Source organism: Antechinus flavipes, chromosome 1 (genome assembly GCF_016432865.1).
Source record: "Antechinus flavipes isolate AdamAnt ecotype Samford, QLD, Australia chromosome 1, AdamAnt_v2, whole genome shotgun sequence".
Classification (NCBI taxonomy): domain Eukaryota; kingdom Metazoa; phylum Chordata; class Mammalia; order Dasyuromorphia; family Dasyuridae; genus Antechinus; species Antechinus flavipes.
In genome coordinates, this window is record NC_067398.1 from 384,676,223 (window position 1) to 384,688,712 (window position 12,490).

A 12,490-nucleotide genomic window follows, 5' to 3' on the forward strand; every position below is an offset into this window, starting at 1 on the left:
AGGAGGAAAACAGCTTTAAATAAATGTTGAATTCAATCAAATGATAAGTCATAGCAACTGAGAAGTTTTGTTTTTATTCTTCTACAGTAATAAGTCATTTGAATGTAATGCTGCTGTTTCTCCCAGACTTTTTTTTTTCTGTAAGTGAAGATATATTATGGATAAAATGGATAGGTAGTTCCATATTTATGATAACCTCACTTTAAAATTATAAATACTATACTTTAAAACATAAATGTGGCTGTTCCAGAACATAAGTTTGTAAGTAAGACAACAAAAGAAGGTTGTGTGAGCAGATGAGTAATGAGTGCTTGGGGACTCAAGATTAAAGATCTATGAGGTAGAAGTAGTATGATAAAACTGAAGAGAACATGATGCTAAGAAATGGTGTTAACTTATTTCAAAATCTTTTCATACCTGTGGCTCTACTCTCAGGAAAGGGAGGGGGAGAAGAGCAAAGGAACTCGCAGCTCTTCTTTTTTTCCCCAATACTTGAAAGGTTCTCTCAAATACACAGATTGGTAATTGCTCACACAACTGCCTCATATTTTCCTGTTGAATGAACAACATTAAATATCCAATATCTATATAAATTCACTATATGCTATCAAGGAGATCAATTAAGTGACTACTATTTGCTAAGCACTATGCTGGAGCTCATCCTTCTATATTGTGGATTAAAAGTATTGTTGAGTACTAGATTGGAAACCTAATCAAGTCTTCAAAATATTGTTTCTTTAAGAACTCGACTGTGTGTGAGGGAGACAATATGTGATTTAAAATATAACACATGAGTTATGACATCTTTAATAAGATGAGGAAGGTGAAGTCGATAGGATTTTGAAATTAAGTGAATCAAAAATTCTTTTAAAAAAATCCTAACAGTTCCAAACAAATGATTTTAAAACTTTTAAAAAATAAATAGTACCCATTTTAGAGTTGGAAACTAACAGTATAGCTATGAGAATAACATTTAACACTTTTTTGACAGCTAAACTTTGTCATGAGTACATACTGTTCCTAAAAGAGAACAATATTTAAAAGAATGCATGGTTACAGCCATGGCCAAGATTCCTCTCAGGGGTGAATATGAATCAATTTAAGGAAATCCTCTACCTCTCAAATGTTAAGATAAGATTCATTGGTATTAAGGGTCCTAAAGAATTCTAGAAAATCCTCAAAGTGCTCTAACTCTTCTCTATGTTGAGCCACTCTCAATTTCATTTCAGAGTATCCTATAATTATTTCCATTTTGAGGTTTCCTCTTGGTAATTGCTCAATTCCATTTTGATTTATACATTACTTTCAATGTTTCCAAACTACGGTCCCAACTGAAGACTGTACTTAGCTAAGGCAAAGTAACATTTTTATTTTAATGTTAACTAGTCAGATAAAATAGTGTTGAGAAATCTATCATTAATTTAAACTTATGTAAAATTATTGATAGAATGTAAGGAGAAAACCATTTTGAATTATGGAAAAATCTGAACTAAGAAATATTTTTTAGAGATTCAGTTATATTATTCTCAAACACATATAGAAATTCAAACTAAGGTTAAAAACTGCTCTTTAGTCTTGATGGCACATGCTGCTTGATATTTGGAGTCTGGTTTCTACTTACTATGATGATTTTAATTCATATTATCACCCTCTATATATTTGCCATTTCAGAGAAATTGTCTTATTCTACTTCTTAAACCATGACATTTCATTCCTTCCATGTCTTTTGACAGAAGGTCCAGTCCTTCCTATCTGAAATGCCCTTTGCTTATTCCTCCCTGATGGCTTTAGAGTACTAGATGGGAAACCTAATCATACCTTCAAAACATTATTTCTTTCAGAAGTTGACTGTTATGTGAGAGAACATATGTGTTAACTTAAAACATGGTATATAAGCTATATAATCTTTAATAAGATGCTTCCTTCAAAACACAACTCTTCCTTTCTTGATCTACTCAACTATTAGTACTCCTTCCCTCTTAAAATTTTCATTTCTTTGTATAGAACTTAGCCATCAATTATCCACTGACAAATATTTATTAAGCAGACTGCTATGTGAGACACTGACCTAAATTTGGAGAAAACCAGGAAAGACAAAAACAGTTCCTGACATCAAGTAGCTCACAGTCTAATGATCCAGACTTTATCCTGTCTTTAGGATGCAAACTCTTTGATTAGTGGGGCCACTTTTTCTGGCTTTGTATATTCAATGCCTTTCTCAAAGTGATTTAACAACATTTTCTTGAGTTGAATTTAATTAAAGGCAGAATGAAATAATTAACCTATAATGTGAATGCATGTAAATGTTTTTAATAGAACAAAAAACAAAAAACAAAAAACAAAAAAAACCCTGTGTTCCAATCATCAATCCAGAAAAGATGAATTTTATAGAAAGAACAAGAATAAACTTTAATCTCATGACAATGCAAAATGAAATGTGAATGAATCAGGTTTTCTCTTTATTTAAGTGTATTATGAAAATGAGTATTATATACTGGGGCCTATGAATAAAGGAAGAATTTGCAAGCATATCCTTAATCAATTTAGTAGGTCTCCCAATCTACTTGATGAAATTATAACCTGTAGAATTATAGTAAACTGGAATGTCTCTCTTAAGAGTTGGAATTTTGTTTCTTTATACCTTTTTCAGGATATGGGATTTATTATCAGGGGGTTATATAGGCTAGGACCTGCAACTAAAATTGTCTCTTAATGATTGAAGGCCATGAAAACAAACTGAAGGAACTTCCCTTTGTGACCTCTAACAGAAACAAAAGTAATCATTTCTGCTCACCAGCTTTTGAGGCTATTTTCCAGTACTTTCACTTACTCTCCCTTGAACTTCCAATAAATTTTGCTCATTTGTTTTGCCTTATTTTGTTTTGTTTTGTGTTGCTGTTGTTTGTTTGCTTTTGTTTTTGATCCAAGTGAATTTATCTTCCCTCTATTCCATCTAACAGTGTTATTTTAAAATAGAAGCACATGATGGAGATCCTGGTTCTGAAAATTGATGTCTTGGCTGTGTTTTTCAGTTTTTAGTTTTCTTTTTCTGAGGACAGGTGAATTTAAAACCCTGATCATCTCCTGTTTCAATTGCAATATGAATAACCTGAATTGTGGACTCTTTTGGTTTATTTGCATCATGGCACAATGAGATCTCATTGTATGTATATCAGGAGAAAATGGGGAATTAAAAGGAAGAATGAGAGTATAAGCAATATAAAAAGGAAAAAAAATTTAAGACTAGTGAATTTAATTGATTTGTTTATTTTATTATTATTTTTACAAATAATAGATCAGAATGATTCATTTAGACACACTCAAATGAGAGGGATAAGGTATTGTGCTCCAATGTATGTATTATTACTAGAAAGTGACAAGCAGTATTTTTTAAAATTAAAATGTGATGATGTAAAATATGGTATGGGCTATTTGAGCTCTAATAAGATAAAAAGGGTAAAGTCAGTTTAATCTGGGAATTAGCTGAGTTAGTTTTTTTTTTTCCTTATTTCTTTAAAAGACCTTCCATTCAACAGTAAAATGAGTGAAAATATGTGTGAGCAATTACCAAATCATGATACTTTCATCAATGTGGTTCCTAACTAGAAACAGGTATGAAAACATTAAGAACAATTGAATGAATACCGATTAGCAGATACAGATGATATACATTCAACTGAGTATGGCAAATTAACTTACTAATTCTTTTCATTATTTCCAGTTAGTTTTATATGAAACCAAGCTTTACAGAATTAAAATGATAAGAAAGGTATCAGTTGGAGAGTTGAGGGCTGAGATAGGAAACAAACTCAATATAATTCTAATGTCTATGGTGGGAAGAGCATAAAAATTAATATCTTATATGATTCTCAGGTGAACGCTAAGAATACTGTCAATTAGAAAGGAAATCAACAAATTTCTGAATGACAAAGAGAGTAGGAGTATTAACTATTGGATTTACAGCCCAACCATATATATAACCTCACTTTTAATTTTAACTTTAAGTGCATTGGAAATGAATACTGGCACTGGATTAATCTGAACCCAGATGTCAAAGACCTGGGTTCAAATCCCACCTTTGAAATTATTAACTCTGAAATTGGCTAAGCCTTCTTAGGCTTAGTTATCATATCTGTAAAAAGAGGAATTGGAGGTCCTTTCTTTTCCTAATTCTATGATGCTATCTATGACAGAGAAAGGCAGGGCCACTAGTTTAAACTTGTTAGCACATATAGCAGATGGTTTCCTACACAGAGAAATGTGGTTTTGCCATTTAGTATTAATACACCTCCCCCCAAAAAAATCCTGTTTTGACATCTCCTTTGGCATGGAGGTGAGCCAGAGTTCTTGGAGGCTGGGCCAGTGATGGAAAACTCTGGAATCTTTTGCCAAGCTGGAAAGGCTACAAGTATAAGAAGCACAATGGATTTAGTGTCTATCACCTGAAGACAAGCTAAATTAGGAGAAAATAATAATCAGAAGGTTAACCACCAGGAGAATTTTTTTTTTTCAAGAGTTACAGTTTAAGAACGTTATTACCTAAGACAAAGAGGGCTTGTGATCTGCATTGAGGAAGGAGGGTCTTACAATAAAAGTTTTGGCAGTATTAAGTTTTGGCAGTATTATAGTGTTGAATAATAATAATAACAATAGTACTAGTACTACTAATAATAATCTGGTTTGTTAGTGAATTGACTTTCCATGCAAAGAATCCAGAAAGGGGGAGGGGGAGCAAAAGAAAATAAAACTGTACTGTAGGTATTGATTAATGTTTTTTTCAGATGAATTTTATTATATAATGTTTCTCAGATATATACATATATATTTTTGTATCTGCATGTATATATACATGCATACATATATACATATGTATGTGTGGAGAGATTGAGAGAGAGAGAGATTTTAGATTGGCTTGGGTGGAGCCTCTTTCTTTCTCTCTCTCTCTCTCTCTCTCTCTCTCTCTCTCTCTCTCTCTCTCTCTCTCTCTCCCTCTCTGTATTAGAAAAAGTATTGGAGATGTATACAGTTTTTAGAACATTATTTTGTCTCTTTTATTTTGATATCACTCTGTACTTCCTTACCCAAACAGCTTCCCTTTCAATAAAGATTTTAAAAGGGGGCAACTAGTTGGTACAGTGGATAGAGTAAATTAGCAAAGTTACAAAAGATAAAACTAATTAATAAAAATGAGGGGCAATGTGAAGATATGCACCCTGCTACACTTCTGGGAAAACTGGGAATTGGCTCCAGTTTTCTACAGCAAAATTGAAATTACACTTAAAAAGTAGCAATTCCTTTTACTCTTTGCCCCAAAAATATGGCTATTGTAAGTACATATGCTCCAACAAGGTCAAAGACCTTGAAGTCAGCCCTGAAGTCAGGAGGACCTGAGTTCAAATGTGGCCTCAGACACTTAACACTTCCTAGCTGTGTGACCCTGGGCAAGTCACTTAACCCCAATTGCCTCAGGGGGAAAAATAGAAAAAAAAATAAAGATTTAAAAAGAAACAAAGAGGTTGGGGGAAAAAATGATCCATTGCATTTAGTAGAGTATACATTATTCTCCCTACTGTGCAATGAAGTAGGTATTTTTTTTTTTCAGCTCTTCTATAGGGCCAAATTTTATCACTTTTAACATGAAATATTTAATTTTGTTTCATGATTCTGTCTTTTTAAATTGTGTAGTTGTGATAATTGGTTTTGGGCATTTTGTTGTTGTTCTATTTATTTTCCTTTGCACCAATACATAGAAGTCTTTCTACATTTCTTTGAAATGTTCATATCCTTGTTTTCTTCAACATAATGATATTTTATTTCAATTCATGTACAATTCATCAGTTTTTTTAGTCATCTCACAATTGTCAGACACCTTTGTTTCCTGATATTTTTCTTCCGGAAAATATATTACAATTATTATTTGTAGAACTTTCAGTCTTTGACCTTGTTGGAGCATATGTACTTACAGTAGCCATATTTTTGGGACAAAGAGTAAAAGCAATTGCTACTTTTTAAGTGTAATTTCAATTTTGCTGTAGAAAACTGGAGCCAATTCCCAGTTTTCCCAGAAGTGTAGCAGGGTGCATATCTTCACATTGCCCTTCATTTTTATTAATTAGTTTTATTTTTTGTTGTAATTTGCTAATTTACTGGGTTTGTAAAGCAACATCAACTTTTTTTAGATTTTCTTTTCTCTTTTTATTAGGTTAATAAGAATTAATAGAGTTCGTAAACAAAACATATTTGAGTATTTTTCTTCACATTTAGACTCTATAAATAGTCAAAGCAGATCAGACTAATTCTAATTGATTCCAATTAATACTCAATTAAATCTTTGTTGATTATCATGATGGATTTATAGTATGTATTTCCCCAATTTCTTTATTCTACACAAATAGAAAACATAGCTTTCTTCATCTCTTAATTCAAAGATTAAAAAGTCCGTGGCAATTTACTAACATTTAATTTTCTTGAATTATTTTTATCAATTGCTAACAGCATCCAATTCCCTATTTTGCTTTGTAATGCAAAGAATAGTTTTCAAGTGTCTGGGGAATTGTAAATAGTCAAAGAAAATGTGAACAAAAGGACAATAGAGAAGGATATTGTTTTGCACATCAGAACAGAAACAAAAGAAAAAAAGAAAAGTTAGGTAGAAGTTAGTGAAAATCACAAAAACAAACATGCCTTGAAATTTCTAAATGGACTGTGTGCTCACCTACAGCCTAACTTGTTTTTAAGAACATAATTTAACAAATTTTCTGATCTAATCAAAGAAAACAGGATGGTGTTGCTAGGGTATTCTTATTTATCATAACAATTAACATTTATACATTATTTTTAAATTTGCAAAACACTTAACATATATTGGGTTATTTGAACTTATAAATATCCCTGTGAGGCAGGTGCTATTAGTCAATGTTAAGTGACTTCTCAAGGTCATTGGCTGGTTAAAAAAAATGATTTGAGACAGTATTAAAACTAGGGTTTTCTCATCTCCAAGTCTGACATTATAACCATTATCTGCCAACTATTCTGCTTCTTAATTATGGCGTTTATGTTCTATCCAAAACATGGTCACATTATATGGCCAGGAAAAGGCCAAGACACACTCTATCCTGTAAAAATAAATATCCCTTTACTTTATCAGATTAATAAACTGATCTTGTCCTTTGCAGCATCTCAGTTTAGACAGTCAGGAGTAAAAGTATCCTCAGAAGTTGTCTCCTCCAATATGAATCTCCCCTACAGCAATATCAGCAAGTAGTCTTTTAGTCTTGTTTGAGAGAAATGCAGAAAATTAGATGCATTTCTTCTCTGTATTCAATCATTCCTTTGGTGCTGAGTCTATCTGCTCCCACAATTGTTTAGCTGCTACCACTCCATATTTTCAGAAAGAATAGAATGAGATTTGGTAAATGTTTTTCTCAAAACGAGCTAGGCTATATAAACAGACTTTTCCTAATTTACCAAACTATTAAACTCATCAGAAAAGGAAATGAAGCTACCTTGACATGGCAAGTTCTTGCTAAAGTTAGACTAGCTCTCTGTGATCTATGATTTCTTATCTTAATGGTCAGTAATTAATCTTTTAAGAGCATATTTTGGAGTCTTGCCAGGAATTGAAGGCAAGCACACTGGCCTATTAGTGCACAGTCTCAATTTTCTTCCTGTTTTGGAAAAATTACAGTAATGATGCAAACTGACATTTGGATTAGAAAGGAGGAAACAAACATTTATTTAGCACCTATTATGTGTCAGGTATTGTGTGAAACATTTCATTCGGAAATGGAAATATCTCATTTGATCTTCACAACAATCCTGTGAGGTGGATTCTATTATTGTCCTCATTTTACAGTTGAGAAAACTGAAGTACATAGAGATTAAGAAACTTCTCAAATCAGACACATCTAGTAATTCTATGAGCAGAGATGTGAATTCAGGTCTTCTTGTCTCTGAAGCCAGGACTCTACTGTACCAATTAACTAGCTGTCTAGACCATACTTTCAAATTTAAAAAAACAAATCTTTTTTGAGTCTGACAATGACTTTGCAAAGTGGGTGAGTAGACATTATTCCTATTCTAAAAAATGAGAAAACTGAGGCTTAAAGAGCTTAATTGAATTACCCATATTGTCTCAGTTTTGAAAATAGAGAAATGTGAATGGAGGTGTCCTATGAACAGTCTGAATTACAGAATGAGGGCAAGTGAGAGATCAGACTTGGAATTACAGATTGAAATTTATCAGCATAAAAAGTGATAACTCATAAGAGTAAATGGATTTATTAAGTACAAAGAATTCAGCCCCACAGACATAGCCTCCTGAAGAAAAAGAAGTCAGCAAAGGAGATAGAGAAGCAATAGCAGTCAGAAAAGGGAGGAAAACAACCAGAAAATTGCAGTGTCACAGAAACCAAAGAAAAAGAGTTTCAATAAGCAGTGGGTGGTCAGCAATGTCAAATGTCACAAAGGTCAAGGATGATGAGGACTGAAAAAAGTCAATTGGATTTGGCAAGGAGAAAGCTACTGCTGAACTACAAGAGAACAGTAGAGTACTCTCAGTGAAGGGGATGGGTTTTGGGCTTTAAGTAAGATCCCAGAGGCTTAACAAAAGAAGGGACTGGGAACCTCACCATGTATTACATGGTTTTATGTGTTTGTTTGTTAATGGGTAAATACATTTCAAATTCTAAATAACCACGTTGCAAATTAATCTGTGGAACACAATTCTCTTCTTAAGATGGATACCAATGTTAAAATTATTGTTCTTTTGTGAAAGTACATTAATGCATTCAGTTTTTCAACATCACAGTCTCATGGTTGGTTTTATTTTTGTTGAGATAGCTGATGCATTAACTTCAAGTCAAGTCAATGCAATAATAATAATACAACAAAACAAATATTACTTAAGTGACAATCTTCATATGTTAGAAAATGTAGAAATTTAGCAGGAAATCCCTTTACTCACACAACTGTCAACTAACCTAAGGACTCATTTCTTCTTGCTTATGTTACTGCAACAGCCTCATTATGGTTCCCAAGCCCTAAATCTGTTGTTATGTAAGTCCCTCACTCAGCTATCAGAATGATTCTCCTAAAGAGCAAGTCTAACCATGTCACTGCTCAAAATCAATAAGATCCAGGAGTCTCTCAGATAAAATACAAATGCTTCTGTTTGTCTCTTAAAACCTTTCCCCCAGATACAGTCTTGATTCAGCAAATGCCTTATTTCTTTTCTTTACACATACCAAAGAAGATAGAGTATTGAACCCAACGCTGGGAGATCTAATTCCAAATTCATCCTTGTCTATGTACTAGTGGTGTGATCCTGGACAAGATATTTAACTTCAGCTTGCCTCAGTTTTCTCATAATTATAACATGGAAATAATAAGCACTTCTTCTTCCAGGGTTTTTGTGAGGACCAAATGGTAATATCTGCAAATCCTTAAGCACAGTACTTGGCACATAATAAATGTTTAATGAAGGCTTGTTTTTTCCCTCTTCTTCTTTTTCCAAGCTTTTGCATAGGTTATCTCCTTCACCCTCCCTGCAATGCACTCCACCTGCCTGCCTTTTAGAAACTCTAGTTTCCTTCAAAGTTCAGTCCCAATAACACCTCCTACCAAGGTCTTTTCTGATGCCCTTTTGTTCAACTCTTGCCTCTCAAAAATAAATAGGGCTATTATAATAGAAAAATCACTTAACTTCTCAGTACTTTAAACAACTCTAATTTGCAGATTAAGTAATAATATTCATTAATAGAAGGAGATTCCTCATGTGGAAGTTCCTTTTTTCCAATGAAATCACAGGTTTAATTCTTATCATTTTATTTGATATGTCCTTGTATGTATATGTATTTCTCATGATGGAAGATAAACTCCTTTACGGCAGGAACTGTTTAATTTTTGTCTTTGGATCTGTAGCACCTAGCAGGGCTTACATAGAAAAGGTAGGACTTAGAAAATGCTTCTTGATGGATTGATTAGCAAGTGTTAATAGCAGTTAAAAAACAAGAAAAGAAACCCTATTCTTCCTTGGGACCTAATCATTTTTCATTTAGCAAAAAAAAAAAAAAAGAAAAAGAAAAGGCATTTAATAGAATTGTGATAATTTGTTTAGGCATTTCAAATGCTTCATGATATCATTTGGGGTTTTCTCAGGAAAGTTACATTTTACAGATGGGGAAACTGAGGTAAACAGGATTGAGTGACTTGTTCAGTGTCATATAGCTAGTAAATATCTAAGGCCAGATTTGAACTCAGAAAGATAAAAATCTTCCTAATTCTGGACCCAACACTCTGTGCACTCTGCCAGTTGGCTGCCCCAATGATACTGTGGTAAATAACCTGAAATTTAATCTTATTTTTGCTCATGGAAAGGTAGTAGCTTTCTTTTTTTTAAATAACCATTTTGTTTGGAGACAGTATCAGAAACTTCTCAGTTCTTAATGCTCATATAGATAAAATGGTACTCAAACAATATCTCAGGGGGTGAATGAGGATTGTATTTTTTTTTCAAGTTTGTCACATGACCTCACTGTGTGACATCACAAATCTCCCATCTCTGCTTTGTTGGCTTCTATGCATGAATAATTTTCCCAGTGCTTGTTTGTAGCAGGACAGGAGAAAGGGAGAATTACCCCAGCACAATCTCTTGTTGTCCTCTATCAGCATTCTGTGGGTCTGAGCTGGCTTACAACAGTGTAAAGACATCAGTGGCATGTGTTATAATATATTGGGCATTGTACTCCTGAAGAACACACGAAAGACAGAACATTGTTCTACCAGGGAGCAATTCATCGGGTTTTTCCCAGAGACTCTTGGGTCAAGTTTTTATAGGCCTATTTGATTTTCAAATTCTCTCTCTCTTTTTTTTACCCTCTTTCCTTTCAGTGAGCCATAGTGTCCAAACTTGTCTACATTTACTTCCCATGTTTTGTGCATGGTAGATGTCCTTTAAAAAGAGTATCTCAAATAAGTCTTTATTCTTGTTTTGTTGGCTCTTATTCTATGTTTTCATGAACTCTGGCCCCAGCCATGGCAACTGCAAGAAAAATGTTAACATTGATTGACAGGATTAAAAAAGCCTCAGTCCCTATCCGCATTTCAAACACTTTGGGAACAATGGTGTTTGGTGTGATTGAATTAATGAGATACCGTGGACTGTCAAAAGAGCACACATACTTTACATAAACCTGATTATCTTTGCATGGCAGAAATGAAAAAAAAAATAGGAGGGAACAGAGGTTTGGCTTTTACTCATACCTCCAAAGGAGCCATCAAAGTGTAGGCCCTGGCTCCAAGACTGATGGGCCCACTCAGCTGGTCTGCCCTCTCTCTCCTCATACTACTTGGCCCTGTTTAGCATACATCAGCCATGGTATTTAACAAGTCTATTCAGGAAACCAGGCCCAGAAACAACACTCTTTTCACAACTCAGCAACTCTCTGCTGATTTTTTTTCCCCTCTTTTTTCCAGAGCACCATTGTTTAACTTGAACTAAGCATACATTTCAACAATTAAACCTGAACTGGCTCTTCCAGCCCTATCTTAACCCTGAAGAGTGACATCAGTCATGACTATAACACATATTTAAGATGGGAGTCCCAGTCAGTCCTGACTTTCAAAATCAGATGATTTCAAGAAGCATGAAAGTGAAGAGATAAATAATCTTCCCCACCCATGGTTTGAAGTCATATTTGGTACATTAAGAACTAATGTGTTTGGTATTCTCTGATGTTAAGAGAGAAATGAGAATTGTACTCTTCTGTCATGATAACTTATGGGGAAAAGATTAATTATACTATTATCTTCATTCAGTTCTAAAAGTTCAAGAGTAGGATGGAAAAACCAATGGAAGCAGTTTGAAAAGTTCCAGACAGCTCCAAAGAATCAGTTAGAAATAAAAAGGTACACCAAGTTAAGTTCAAATAGATTTTCCTTTTATCAGCCATGGGTCATGTTCAAACTGTCATCACTGGGATGATTGTTACAAATTTATCTAAAATAGCTGAATTCTTTTTTCAGGTTTGGATCAGACTCAAGCATCCTATAAAATTTGTTGAGACTTGGTTAAAATAAAAACCTAACTCAAGTTAATACTTAAAAAAAAAAAAAAAAAAAAGGAAAAGAAGCAAAGAACAACTCAGCCTGCCCTCCCAACTTGTTCCTTTCCCTTTTAGTATTTCCCAACCACAAGTGTAGAATCTGGAAAAGACTTAAACAAAGGATGATCAAGGTACACAACCTTTTTTTTCATTTCAGTCCTGCACTTGGTACAATTTAGAAAGGGGTTAGAAACGCATGAGAAAATCTAATGATTCTCTTGAGTTTGCTTAGTCTTCAATCCTTTGAGATTAGCTCTTTAAACATATTCTCATCTCCAGGAACATCTAGGAACTCTGACTAACCCTAGGGTTAGAAAAACATTTCACTTCTCCCTTAACCCACACACTAAATAGGACTCATTGACCAATGTGACCCGGGAGCTTGA